Raw genomic sequence first — 15,726 nt, 5'->3', positions numbered from 1 at the left:
TCGGCCTTTGCCAAAGCTTATGGGAGACAGGAAGTAAAACCGGCAAATGCATTCACACCTTATCCATTTTATCAGAGCAGCTGATAATATAATTGTGGGGAAAAAATGTTGCAAATCGTGCTTCTGTTCGCTGATCCATTTTACAGCCAGTCTGACCAGTTTCCACCAAGCCAGCAGGCACAGGGAAGGGAGGGCTTGGGATAGCTCTAAATTTACTCTTTCCTTTAACTTTTTCTAGGTCCTCATTATTTGAGGCCTTGCTACGTGCTTCAGGGCCTTTCACCCTCACCTCAGTCCACCCCATAGGCTGGGACAGGATGAGGGTTTCACTGTGGGCTGCAGTCACTCTGGGGCCACCAAAGGTCACCATCTGCAACCTTGAGCGGGTCTTCACCACTGCTCAGAGACCCATCTCACTCCTTGTCGGCCATTGTACCAACTGGTATGATTGCTGTGCAGATGAAGTGAAGTGTATGTGTGGAGCTAGTGACAAGGGCAGGACAAGTGACAGATGCTCTAAAAATAGGGGACAAACCAGGACAAGGGAAAGGAGATGCTCTTAGTAATTACCCTGAGCTTATAGGCGTGAATGGGGTGGTCTTGGGCAAGCAGGATGTGTGGTCACACTCTGCATAATTATTAGCTATTATTATAATTGTAATTCTCATCATCTTCATCATCGTCAATTCCTCAAACCTCCTGGCCACCCCTTCCCCATCCTACCTCAGATGGAGCAGACAGCATGAGCTCTGACTTCACAAACAGAAGCCATTGGACCGGAAGACTGTCTTCCACCGTCTAAGTCTGCGAATGACCGGCCTGCCTTCCCTGCTGTCCCAGGACGGGGGTTTCCATCCCTCCCTCCACCATCACCAAGTCACTGCCAGGCCTCATCTAGCTTAGGACGTGGGAGCAGAAGGGCCAAGAGGAGACTCTGCCACTTACAAGATGGTGGCCTTGGACCATGACTTAACCTCTGTGTCTACTTCCTAAATTGTAAAGCAGGGGTAATAGTGGAAGCTACCTCACAGAGGAAGTGATACAAGGGTTGATTCACACACAGTATAGAAATCTTTGGAAGGGCCATCTGTATCTGGCTGCAGTAAATACTTCGTAAATATGAGCTGCTATCAGCACAATTTCCTCCCAACAAGTGTCTCTGGGTTCCATTTTGTTCCAAGTCCTCGAATGACATTATGTTATTTAATCCTCTTCACAGCTCTGTGAGATGGGTTCTACTAATTATCTGACTTAATGGTACTGGGTAGCTATTACTTGTTTAATTCTGGACTAGCTGCTGTAGGTTCTACTAATTATCTGACTTAATAGGACTGGGTAGCTAGCACACGCTTAATTCTGGAGTGCTGGACACCTGGAGGGGCTGAGTCAATAAGAATTCCCAAACTTTGGAAGTCCACGTGACAAAGGAGACAGAGGGGAAGTGAGTGGACCTGTAATCCAGTGACGGGTAGAGAGGGAGGTACAGGACGGTGGGTCCAGAAAGGGCTTCCGAGGAGGTGGCAGTCAGCTGTGACGCAGGGTATGAGCAGACGTTGACTGGGCCAAGAGAAGGATGACCTTTCCAGGAGGACACGTGCAGAACCTTGGATGGGAAAGATGGTGGCCCCTTTAGAAACTACAAGAAGGACAGAGTCATGAAAACTGAGTGACCAAGAAGGGGCAGAAGGAGGGGACAGCCCAACCTTCTCTTTCTAGGGTTTGACAGCCCCAGAGGTGTCTGGAGGATGGAAAAAGCATCGCCTTGAGGCCCAGTGAGACAGGTCTGGCCGGAGAGGGTCGTGGAGGGAGGCTGGAGGAGGGCAGCCACCATCCCGGACCAGGCCACCCAGAAGTGGGCCACAAGCACCCGTGCAACCATAGCCGTATGACACAGACAGTGAACCAACCTTGGGGACCAGAGCAGCGTGAGCATAGATGATGAAACTTCAAGTTCTTGCCAACCCCAGGGCTCAGAGAGGTTCATCTGAGTTATAAAAATAAAGAAACGTGACATTTCTTAATCCCGTGTCATGAATCAAATTCTGGTTTGGCTCAGTCGCTCTCAACAGAACGTCTGTGGTCACCTGTTCCCTGAGCGCTGCACCCCCATGCCTGCCTCCCCGCCCCTGCTCCTGGGGGCTCCCCCTCACCCTGGTAGTTCCCCCATTTCTGCTAATCCTTTGAGGTCCACCCCAAATTGACCTCTTTTACCAAATCTCTGCCCCTTCCAGCCCACACTAACTTCTCTGGTGCCTGAAATCGTGGTTCATGTCCTTGTAATACTAATGGTAAAACACACCACGTCCAGCCCCAGGTATCTCGCATACGTGTTCTCATTTCCTCCAAGAATGTAGCCTCAGACAGGGCCTCAGACAGTGTGAGAACTCAAAAAATGTGTCCAATTTTCAGAGGCTACTGGGCAATGATCCACAGCATTACTTTTATGGATAGAAGACAACAGTATGCAAAACACTGATGATTCTTTACCCTCATTGATTCATCCCACAAATATTGGCTGGGTGTCTACTATGTCCCGGGGACAATATGCAAGATGTTTTTGATAAGAAGAGAACTTTTGAACTGAACAGAAATACTAACAAAGTTGGTTTTGGTTCTGTTTTTTAAGTGGATGGATATTTTCAACCATGGTTCTCTGTTTCTAATTTCTCAGGAACCTCTGGCTATACATCTGACTTGGCTAAAGTGCTGTGACCAGTGAGTGGGGCCTCACAATTTGATAGCTCTCCATAAAGCATCTCCCACCTGAGTGTTTTTTTTTCAGTTCTTGGCAGATATTAAGAGAGAAACCAGGGACGCAAGGCCCAGGGGCACAGCCCTGGAAATCTCCATTCTTTGGAGGGAACAGAGGGATTCAGATAAGCCTTAGGAGAGCCTCACAATAAACTGGTTCCATTCTGATCCTCAAACACAACCCCCTTCTCAATGGAGTATTCCTTCCTCTGTCCTCCCCGACTTCCTAAACAATTTCCTTCAGCCTCATTCTATGTAAACACAAAATTCCCCTGATGGCCCCTTCATGTGTGTGCTTTTCCCACTGGTCTCCACACCAAGTAAATATTTACTATTCCTTATTTAGCATCTACCATTGTATGTCTTGCAGGCATTCATAGTTTGTCAATAATGCCTGTGGCAAAGGCTAATTCTGAGTCCTAGAAGATCCAATTCCTTTCATACACTAATTTTTATTTTGCCCGGAATAGATGTTTATCGTAGAAAATGCAAAAAATGTAGCTAAACAAAGGCAAACATTTTTCACGATCCCACCAGCCTAGAGTAAATCACTGTTTGAAAGCCTCTGGAAGGCTGTTCAACAGAATGCAGTGGGTCCAGAACACAGTTTTGATAAAGGATAAAATATGCATGCCATTTACTAAATACATTCCTCTCTTAGCCATGAATCAGTATATCCTCTCTTCATGGACATTTTTGCATGATGATTCCTGGGACTAAATGTCTAAAAGTAGAAGTCTGAGGTCAAAATGTACACAGTTTTCAGTGGCTTTTGCCAAAAATTCTCATATTACCTCTCAGAACCTTGTATCAATTAACACGCCTATCAGCTATGAGCATCCTGCCTTTCTTCTGCTCAGCTAACACTCAGCGGTATATTCCTTTACAGCCTTTGCCTGATGGATATAAGAAATTATCTCATTGTTCCATTTTTTTATCTCTTTTTGTTTTTTTGTCGATTGCCATCTTACGTCCAGATAATATTTTCCTGCTGCAAACCTGTGTAAAGAAGGGATCTGGTTAACGAGAGAAGTCAGTGTGGTAGCTGTTCTTCCATTAAGTTAGGAACACGCACGACGGGTCTTATGCTGTGTTCCCAAAACTTGTAAATCAGTGATGAGCTTGGATGGACAGATCATTACTGGAAGTAGATTACACACAAGTCATTGCAAAGGCACTTATCTGCTTCTACACGTGAGAGTCAAAAATGAAAGACTTTGCCAATTCATTGACCACAGTAGTCTTTATTGGGTTCCTACTGAGTCCCAAGCACTTTCCTAGTGACTTAACAATCTATTATAGTTGGAGGAGAAAGATGACAAGCACGTAATCAAATAGACAAAGAAGAAAACACCTGACAGTTGTGAGGGCTGAGATAAGTGAAACTGGGGATGCTAAACTTCCTGTCAAGCAAACGAATATTCTCAATGAACTGACCCAGAGAATGACTGAATTCCACAAATATATACACAATATCTGTTATGTTCCAGGGTAAACACTGAAGAAGACTTGGCCCTTTATCTAAACATGTTCTGATTTGTCTGAAGCATAGAAGGTGGGGAAGAAATAGAAATTTGAAGGTCGTTTTTGAATTTTTTGTTGGATAGTAACTTATGCTTCTCCAGTACTGCATCAGACCCAGAGTCATCGTCAGGGTAGACACTGTCACCACCATGCACAAAACTGAGCCTTGCCCAGGGTCCCATGGTTGGTCAACAGCCCAGCTTGTACGAGCACCAGGCCTTCTGGCGGTAACGCTCCTGTTCCGGCCGTCACACCCCTCCCACTTCGAATGGAGTGAAGAATTGGAGAAGAAGAGGCATTGTGGGAAGGGAGCAGAGGTGAACTGGTCATCTGGTTGGTTACACAAGCTGAATCTGATATTTACGATTGTCTGTCTGATGCAAAACCAACTGTTCCGTGCATCCAATTCAAACAGTAAGCCACGTCCTGGGAGAATATTCGTGAAACCCATTCTTTGGTGCTGAGCGCTCAAACCTGGCTCTGCAATGGCATCATCTTTGCGTTTTTTCATTTCCGTTTAGTGGCTCTGATGCTCAAATCACTGGGCTTCAAGTCAGAAGGCCTGGGGTAGACCTAACAGGGCGCGCCTTCCGCGTAGAGACAAGATCTGATTTCTGTTCGTTGTGCTCTTCCCGTGGGAACAGAGGCAAGTGCACTTTAAAAGCCAGCAAAAATCATGCTGCTAAAATGAAGCGCGTGGAGAAAAATTTGAAACCAGGGTGTCAGAGAGCAAAAGCACACAGTTGTGAAATCCTGAACAGAGAGGGCTTATTCACCGCAAGCCTCCCAAATAGATTCTCTCCTAGACATGCTCGGATCAACGTCAGCTTCTGTTTCAAACCCACCCTTGAGTATGTCAAGGCGTTTCTCTTTTGTTTTCGAGTTTATTGGGGAGACCACACACGCTTCACTAGGGCCCCTGCGGTGGTTCCCTGGGGCTTCCAGGTCAGTCCAAAGTCACTGATGACAGATGACAAACAGATCAACATTGATGGCCGTTCTCACGAGCATCTCTATCTGGTCTTCATAAGAGAGTGGGGCTGGGGGAGAGGGGAAAAGAGCAGAGAAAAAGTGAGAAGGGGGCCGGGGGGAAGGAGGGGAGAAGGGTTGGGAGAGGCAGAGAGGCCCCCGAAGAAGGCTGGTTCAAAAGTGGGGCTCGCTCACCTTCCAAAGGGGGATAATAACCCCAGATTCTATATAGAAGATCTGAAAGTTCCCATCTTCCAGGTTTATAAAATGCCCACACACTGCTTGTCTTCTACACCAATTTATCCATGAAGAAGCCCACCCTCAAAAGCAGGCTCTCCACATGGCTGTGAGATGAGCAGTTTTGATGTGAGAAAGATGTGCAGTTTGCGATTTGTGATCACATTCGACTAAATAAACATTGTGGCTTTCGCTTTGTTTGAATGAAGTTGAGTGAGGTCAGTTCCTCGGCAGACACCGGGCCAGCAGCCTCTGCGATGTTCAGTACCATAGGGTCCGAGAATGAAGCTCCGTCGCCCTGGAGCTCAGGCTGCAGGCTGAGCAGGCCGAGCGTGATAGGCTGGGAGCCCAGCCAGGGGTCTGTGGCGCCCCCGCTTTCTCCTTCGGCAGCCCTCTCTCCGCTGTCAACCATGTTCCTCGTGATCTGGCAAGCGCTTGACCACATCAAACCTTCCACCCATTGATGGGGTGATATTCGGTGATAACCTAGATTCGTTCTTGGGGGTTTTTATTTCAAAAAGATACTTTAACATAAAATGATAACTGTGCTAATTGCAGGTGTTGAGCTGCACCACGCAAGCCTGCAAGACTTATAATTTCCCAGCCGCTAGACCGAAGGCAGAACCCAGAGTCAGTGACAGGGACATCAATGATTTATTGGACAGGGAATCTTACAAGTCAGAGGCAAAGGTCCTGGAGTGACACCCGTCTGCCTATGACCAATGGCAGGCAGGATGCAGCAGCAACCTCGGCGACACAGAGGAGGAAGAGGCTGTGTGCGTGACGTCACAAGGGCTCCTCGGTTGCCGGGGGGAGTGGGGCAAGGGCCACTGTTGATAACCTAACATACTGGAGCAGTTCTGGTCCAAGGGCAAGAACAATCGTGGGGGGCTCAGGCCGATCATGCAGAGGGTTACTGCTTAAATTTCCCACCTAGGTTTGGGGAGGGGGAGGCAATCATGCACATAAGGTAAGAGGGAGTCAGGGCCGGGTCGGGCAGGGGATGTACAGAGAGCATGAAAGCGGCCATCTAATGGGGCCTGACCCTATAGCAGATTCGTAACAATTAAATATGCATGCAAAGATGAGAAGTAAACACATATATACAGTAAAAATATTCTCATGTTTGGGTAACAAGCTGATTCTCCATTCAGCAAACTTGTACTGAATGTCTACCAGAATCAGGCAAGATGCTCGAGACCCAGGTCAGGTGGTTTGTGACCTAGTGGTGGAGAAAGCGTCAAGCTGATAACTCCACACATCACCGTACGTACAATTACTCCTGGTGATATGGGAAGGAGAGTCCAGGCTTCTGTGAGAACCCACACGGTCCCCGTGGTCCCTGTCTCTGTCTGGGTGGGGGAGTCAAGGGTGGTCCCCTAGACGCAGTGATGTTGGAGCTGAGTCTGAAGCATGTGCCGGGGTAGGGGAGGGGAGGCTGGTGGCTTCTCTGAGCCAAAAGAAGAACACATGTTCCTGGCTGAGGCAAAGGGATGGATTGCAGGTGAGGGTGTATCTGGAGACAGCCCTTGAGTCTGGTCTTATTTCAGAGCAAAGTGAAGGCCCTGGAGGTTTTTGGAAGTGAGACGCTCAAACATGGCCTTGGGTGACTTATTTGTATTTATCTTCAAAAGTTCTTTTACATTTTTATGTCATTGTTCTCACAATACAATTGAATCATTATGACTCTGTAGGACCATAATAGAATGATAAGTAATAAAGCCAGACGTAAAATCACCTGTATGTGCTGGTCCCTAGTATAAAATCTGCAGGAAGATGGATGGAGCCCAGAGGGTATGTGGACTCTCCTGGGAGTTTGCCAGGTGTGTGGTATGGAAGGGGCTCACACTGGCCTTTCACACTTTCCTTGGCATACAATTTGCAATGGGTCTAAGTAGACGAGAAGAATCTACATCTCTAAACATTGACAGATATACCTGTAAGATATCCATCCAGCCCTGGACCCTGAGAACTTGTGGGGTACCAAGTACTCACCTCATTTTCTCTATCTGAAAAAACCCTAAGAATTCTACATTATATATTTGGGAAATAAACAGGACCCTGAATTTGCACAACTGGTGGAAAATAGCCGATGGGAGGATTTAAACGTCGCCATAGCAACGAATTCAGGACCACCTCCTGAATCCTGAACCCACCTCCTTCCCTGGGGCTCCCAATTCCACCTCGTGACCTGTGTTTGGAAGAGGCAAAAGCAGGGATCACGAGAACAACCTCTTTGGAGACTGTGTTTGCACAAGCCCAGGTGTGTACATACCTGTGGTTTCTGAAGCACCGTCATGCACACTAGGTCATGTGGCCCCTGCATAATTCAGTGTGGTACATGGCAACTATATTTTGTAGATTGGGATTCATAAATATTAGATGTTTTGTCAAGTCCTCAGAGCCAGCGAGAGGACCTAGGGCTGCAAGCCCTGAGTTGTAGGTCTGAGCTCCTTGCTCATCCTTCCCTCCCTGACGGAATAAGCCATCCCCTCTCCATGAATCCATTCAAGGCCACCTTGAGTGTTGTGCATCATTACCTAAAACACAGGTCTGTTGGGAGGTACCAATGAGGCCATCTGTTTGCTCTGACAGTTGGGAACCTGACTTCCACGATCCTTAATACATTTACGTATTTTTTCAAAGGACCCCCTTTGTGTAACCAACCTCCTGGCTCCACCAAGACCCTCTTCCTTACAGGTGGATTCCTTTCCTTAGTTGTGCCTGACTTCCCATTTTGACACTCCCCGTCTTCACCACACTTGGGCTCTGACCCCACCATCCAGGCTGCTCCTTTGTGTGGCTGTCTTCTTGTCCCTACTTGGACCCTGACATGTCCACTGGGCCACCCCAAGCATAGCTTCCTTCTCACGAGGGTTTTAACTCCTGGCACTGGGTTGCCCCATCCAAGGATGTCCTCCTCACCCTGCTAGGTCTCTGACATTCCACACCTGTCTAGGATCACCTGTTTCCTGGATCTCATTTATTCTTTTTTTGTTTACTCCCTCATTGTGCTGGAGCCCATTCTTCTGTAACTTACTAAGAAAAGGTGAATGTGAAACTAATGCTTGAACTCTTGCTTCTCTGAAAATGACTTTATTCCATCTATATATTTGATAGTGTGACCAGGCATAGAATTTTGCATTGAAAATCATTTTCCCTCAGAAATTTGAAGGCCGTGTTTCACTGTCTTCAGACATTTGGTGTTATTGAGAGATCTGAAATCATCAGTTGTAATCCCTTTTTAGGCCGCCTGTCTTTCTGTCTAGATTCAAGAAGCTTTCAGGTTCTTTGTCTCTGGTGTATCAGCACCTTGTGATGCTGTACTTTAGTTTAGGTTGTTTTAAAAATGATTATGTTCCTTCAATCTGAAAACTTATTTCTTAAAAATCTGTGGGTTTTTCTTATGTTGTTTCTTTGATAAATACACTGCTTGCTCTGTTCCATCTGAAACTCTTACTGGTAAAATTTTGGAATTCCTAGATTAATCAACCATGCCTTATTATTCTTCTAATATTTTCTATCTCTTGGTCTTTACATTCTCTTTATCAAAGAGTCAAACTCCATCATCTAATTTGATTTTTTTAGTTTTGGCTCAAGTTTTTAATTTCCCAGAGCTCTTTCATCTCTCTGCTTCTTTCATTTTCTAAAAACAATCTGTTCTTTTATTGATATTATGAATGCAATATCTCTGTTAAATCTCAAAAATGTTTTTCATTCATTTGTTTGGACATTTTCTTCTGGTCCCTGCACTGTTTCCTCCAGCCTCTTTTTGTTCATGTCTTTGTTGGATTGCCTTTCATGCTTCCAAGTTGGAGGCATCCCTCAAATGTTGCTGTCTTTGTTCGTCATTCATATTTAATGTGGGACAGTGACAAACTAATCGAAAATCCTCATGCAGGAGTGAGTTAGTTGACAGATGGGATTCCCTGTAGGCTGAAAGAAGCAAGTTGATGGCTTTTATTTGGGATTCCCCAATGCCAGTATCCAGAGATCTTTATTTTGAGTGCTTATATCTGGCTGCCAACATTTTGGAGGCCACACTGGTGTAGAGAACTGGGGATCTCGCTGTTAAGTATTAAGATTTTCATTTAAATTCTTTTTGTTAAAGTTATCATCTTTTATTACCATTGTCTATTTTTTAATTAATTAATTAATTTATTTATTTTTGGCTGCATTGGGTCTTTGTTGCTGTGCATGGTCTTTCTCTAGTTGTGGCAAGCAGGGGCTACTCTTCATTGCAGTGTGCGAGCTTCTCATTGCGGTGGCTTCTCTTGTTGCAGGGCATGGGCTCTAGGCACATGGGTTTCAGTAGTTGTGGCACGGGCTCAGTAGTTATGGCTCACGGGCTCTAGAGTGCAGGCTCAGTAGTTATGGCACACAGGCTTAGTTGCTCTGTGGCATGTGGGATCTTCGCGGACCAGAGCTCAAACCCATGTCCCCTGCATTGGCAGGCAGATTTTTAACAACTGTGCCACCAGGAAAGTCCCAAGATTTTCATTTAATTCTGACTTTCACCTAAGACTCCCTGTGTGTTTGCTGCTACCCAGACCAGGGCTTCTCCATCTTCTTCCTGGAGGAAGTAGGTGCAGGTCTGTGCTCCATACATGAGGGGATTGGAGATTTCCCCTCCATCATCTGCTCTCTCCCCCGCCCCACACCCCAATTTCCATCCTGTACCTCCCCATCTCCACCACTGCCTGGGGTCTGAGCCCTTCAGAGGCTCTGGTGGGTGAACTGGGTGCTACTGGGCATTCTTCCCTCTGAGTTCCCTTAGGTGGTGTCTCTTCCATCTGCTTCTTTTCATCTAAAATGGTCTGTTGAGGTTTCCTGTCTTCTGCTGTTTTTAGTGGCAGAGTCATACTTTTGCTGTTCCTTTACTGACATTTCAGTATAGTTTGGAAGGAGAAGAGACAGATGGTTGTGGTCAATACACCATGTTTTACCAATGGTCTGGGAAGAGATGCAGAGAACTTCACTGAACAGACAAGGGCACCAGAGAGGAACAGTCAAGGGAAAGGAATATAGCTTTATATCTTTGGGCCTCTACTATCACTGTTCCCACTTTCCCTGTTCTTCTGCACTTAGTCAAACTCTCAAACTGCCAGCCCACATGTCATTAGTCTTAGTGCCAGCCCACGTGTATTAGTCAACAGGACTGGGCCAGCTGCCGTAACAAACAGCCCCCAGATCCCAGTGGCTTAACACAACAGAGGCTTGTATTTTGCTCATGTCACATGTCCAGTGTGGACAATCGTGGGACTCATTTTAAGCACTCAGGAACCTAGTTGAAGGCCCAGCTTTCATGACCACCAAGACAAGACAAGTCACATGTCTTCCAATTTAAACGGAGGAGAGAAATGTAACCTTACCTGCTCAGGAGAATGAGGTTAACTGCAAATAGCACTAATGACTGTCATGCTCCCAACATTGTAGGGCACAATTCACATGCTACAAGAGTACTTTGTGCCAGTCACTGCTCTAAGCACTTGCAAAAGTACAAATGTTGAATTGTCCTATTTGGAAGTTCCCTCCTGCTTGACCAACACTGAACTCCTTGAGGGCAGGGGCTGAGTATTAATCATGTTTCTAACTGCAGAGTGCAGAACAGAGGCTGGATCAGAGCAGGTGCTCAAATGTGCTGAAAAAAAATACACATTTTTTACTTACTTAAATTTTTTTCTTATCTGACATTTTTACTATACTTATAGCCTCCAGTAAATTAGTCCTTCCTTTCCTGAATTTCCAGAAGGAATGGGCATCACTTCTGAGGTCATATGACTCCTGGAATCCCAGGACAGCTAAGGAAGAGTGAGCACATGTGATTGGACAGCTGGCCAGTAGAATTAGGACATCAGCAAACATGTCGTTGGCTTCCTGGCTACAGAATGATGAAAATACACCTACCAGGTAAGCAGGAAAGTTGCTGCCTTGTATGCAGGTTAAATGTCTTTTACATCATGTTCACTTTATTCCAGAAATACTTTGTGTGTGCTGACCTAGGTATCGGTGTAAACACTTGCATAAATATGTATATGAAAACACAATAAACTTTATATTTCAATAAACCTTTGCTCTTTGATAAGTATAAAAACTCACATCCCATTCCTTAAAAAGTGTAACATTCCAGAGTTATTAGACCTCCATAATTTTCCCTCTTGCTTTGCTATTTTTATAACCAGAAATCACAGATGGGAGTGATTCATGAATTCCATTAACAATGGTAAATTTTTAACAAGGAAACCTCCCTTCCCCACCATCCACTCCCTTAATCTCCTTATCAAATTAGTACCTTTATTTTCACAACAAAAATGGAATTCCTCCCCTGTAGTTCATGTTCAGTTCAAGCCCTGGTGGGATTCTACTTTACTTCTCGCAGTTAGTTCAGAAGAATTTGACCATCACGTGATGCAATTTGCACAGTAATTTATGGGGGCCATGCAGTGTTCACAGAGATGAAGAATTTGACAATTGTTACCAAACGATGTTTCCGGTTCCTGGATTTGCTTGAATATACCCTACAATAACATTGTCTATTCCTCTTCTAAAACCAGTACAAAGGCTGGATTCGGAAGGGGTGAATTCTAAATTACCTCTGCCATCTGGTCTTATCTGAGTAAATGGAGACATGGGCCAGCAGGAATCTGATTCCATCTGCCCCAGTCACGTGAGCAAAAGGTGCTGAGCTTCACAGGCTCCACAAGCTAGAGGTAGTTTTCAGTGCGTTTTAAAACTGCTATCAAAGTAGTACATGTACACTGTACAAAGATGGGAGAATACAGAAACTATGTTAAATCACCCAGAAATTAGTGCATTTAGCATGTTGGTCTTTTGCCTGCTATTCTTTTATTCTTGCTCTCTCTCTCTCTCTCTCTCTCTCTCTTCCCTTCTTTCTCTCCTATATGTGTGTGTTCATATAGCCAAGTATATACATACATGTATATATATATATGGCCCGCGGACCGAAAAAAAAAAAAAAAAAAACACAAAATCACATACACAAAAATAGGAGTCAACTGTAATACTGTTTAGAAATTGCTTTTTTACCAGTATATCACATTTTCCCATAAAACTGAATATTTTTTTGAAAAATTTATTTGAGTGATCAGGTAATATTTCCTCACATAAATGTAGTATATTTTATTTAAATAAATTTTGATCATTGGGTATACAGAGATCTCCTATTTTTTTACTTTTATAACTTAAGAAACAACATACCCCCTTTTATATAAATATTTTACACATCTCTGACCTTAGCTGGGGTTAATTTACTTAAAGTGGAATTACAGTTTAAAGGGTCTGAATGTTTCCCAGGGTTTAGATGCCCTCCAGATAATCTGTACTAATGTACATTCTGCCAGCAGTAGAGTGTCTGTTCCCTGAACTCTCACCCATAGGGAATCTTGTCACTTTAATTACATTTTTGACAATTTGATCTGTAAAATAGAGTTTGATTGTAATTTTCATTGAATTGATTCCTAGTATAGTTGAAATTTAATTAGTTTTCTTAGTTACAAAAGCAATAAGTGGTCATTGTAAAATGTACAAACATTAAAAGCTTTAAGCTAAAATACTCAACTTTTAAAACTGTATCACAAATTTGATTTTTTTAATAGACTTTATTTTTTTAGAGCACTTTTAGGTTCACAGGAAAATTGAGTGGAAGGTACAGAGAGATTCCCCATTTACCCTTTGCCCCCCACCCCATGCATAGCCACCACCGTCATTCGCCACCCCCACCAGAGTGGAGCATCTGTTACAATTGATGAACCTGCATGGACACGTCATCATGCCCCAGAGTCCATAGTTTACATTATGGTTCACTCTTGGTGTTGTACATCCTATGGGTTTGGATAAACATATAATGGCATGTATCCACATTCTAGTAACATACAGAGTAGAATACTCGACTTTTAAGTAAACATTTTCTATGATCTGACACTCCTAAATTAATCATAGTTTAATAATATGAAGTATCCTCTTTCAGATGTCTTTTTCTCCAAAATAGGCTGTCTGGGTTTTCCCTTCCGGACCCAAAGGAGTTTATTAAGCCTATTGTTCTTAACAGACAAATTTAACCTCAAGAAGAACGCGGGTGCCAGTTATCATCATAGTAATTTGTATACTCAACTGCATTTTCTATTTTTGCTTCAGATATTATTTCTTTTAATAGATGCATGTTATTCAAATAGTTGAAGTTTCTATCCCCATCCTGTTCTACTCCATATAGGCATGTTTAGATCTATGGAGGATTCTATTATATGAATATGGCATAATTTATCCATTTTCCCATGTATGGACATTTAGGTCTTTTCTCATCTTCCCTTTTACAAATGAACATATCCTATATGGGCAATGTTCTGTGGGATCTATTCTGAGTTAGTGAAACGTAGGAATGTAGGGGATAAACGTCATCAGCTTCACTAGAAGAAGTAGATTGTCTTCCAGGGGAACTGTCCCACGTACAACACCCCCCAACACCCTACACACACACACACACACACACACACACACACACACACACACACACACACCACATACACACAGAAGTGTCGTCTTTTCTCCATATCTTCAGCATTGGCTATTGTCCTATTTTTTCTTCTACAAAGCTTCTAGTTTTACTTTTCAAACTTACTTCATTGGTCTATCTGCAATTTGTCATGGGGTATACGTTTAACTTTCTTTTCCCATATGATGGGTAGCTGTTCTAGTACCAACACTGCATCATCATGTATTTCCACCATGACTGTTTTGTCATAGAGTTTGATAAAATCCTCGAAGACCAAATATACCTGTCTTGGCTTCCAAGCCCTTTGCTCTGTTTCCTTGGACTATTTGCTCACCTCTGTGAGGCTATCACCCTGTTCTAATTAGTTGCTTAATGTTTTGAAGTTGGGAGAAATGGTCAGTCTCCCCTACCCACCCCACACCTCACTCTTCCTTCCTCAGAACATCTCTATTCTTAACCCTGTACCCTTCCATACGAATCTTCTGATAAAACCTAATGTCGTTTCATTAACAACCTTATGGGATTTCTACTGGAATTACATAGAATTCACATGTTAATTTGCAGGTAATTGACGTGGCTGTAAGTCGTCTTCTGACTTGTAAACACAGAATGCATTTTCTATTCCTTAACTATTTTTAAATTGTGTTATAATTTTCTCAGTAAAAGTCATGCTCATCTTACGCTAGATTTATTCTCAGATTGTATATTTTTCTGTGTTTTTGGCAGAAACTTTTGTAACTACATTTTCTAATTCATGGTTGGCAAAAATAATAACTGTTTCTTTCTTTCTTATCTCTTTATATATATTTTTTAGTTTGGAATTGTTTTTGTGTGTGGAAAGAGGGAATCTTTTCTCCTGATCTTAGTATACTTGCTAGGTTTTCAGTACAATGTTAATATTAAATTAATGTTAAATTAAATATTAGAAACTATAATAATATTTTCTTGCTCTTCACTTCAAAATAAATGCTTCTAATGTTTCACCACTCAAATAGGATGATTTCTAACTGTTTTGTTGATGCCTTTTATTAAGAATGTTCCCTTTTCTTATTAGTTGGCTAAGAGCTGCTATTCGATCACGTACGAGTGTTAAATTTAATTGAGTGTTTTTCTGCATCTACTTAGATGAGCATATGGTTTCTTCATAAATCTGGCAACATAGTGAATTATGCTAATAGGTTTCCACATATTAAGTTATCCGTGCCCCCCACCCTTTTTAGTCAGAATGAAATACTTTCTATTCCTTTTGTAGCTTTCATTTTACAATCAGTATCTTTTCAACTTGTGATGATTCAAGAGCCATATAATTTGTTCTTAGTTCTAGTGACTTATTTTGTATCTTTAAATAATATGGATAGATGCATTAAATTTTTTCAACTCCAGAAACAATATTTTAAAAATGAAACGATTTCTTGCCTTTCTGCCATGAAAATCAGTATAGCACGCTTCAGCCACTCCTTTTGTTAACAAGCACAGGAATTTTAGCCTCTCCATATTACAGAATATTTTAAAATTTTACTTTATAATCTTTTCTTTCAGTATGTTGACTTTTATAGTATTCATAAGCATAATTACCATAGATGTTTATCATTAGTCCTATGTTTAAATGCTCACTACTGGCCCTTTCATAATATCTTCCTTTTGTTCTGAGTTCTTTATTTTTAATCATTTCAAGTATGGCTTACTAGTTTTTCCAGGAGGAGTTCATTGCTTTTTTTTTTTTTTTTTTTTTTTTT

The sequence above is a fragment of the Neophocaena asiaeorientalis genome, unplaced genomic scaffold (genome assembly GCF_003031525.2).
Source record: "Neophocaena asiaeorientalis asiaeorientalis breed wild unplaced genomic scaffold, Neophocaena_asiaeorientalis_V1.1 scaffold294, whole genome shotgun sequence".
Taxonomy (NCBI): domain Eukaryota; kingdom Metazoa; phylum Chordata; class Mammalia; order Artiodactyla; family Phocoenidae; genus Neophocaena; species Neophocaena asiaeorientalis.
Note: the sequence above shows the minus strand (reverse complement) of the source record.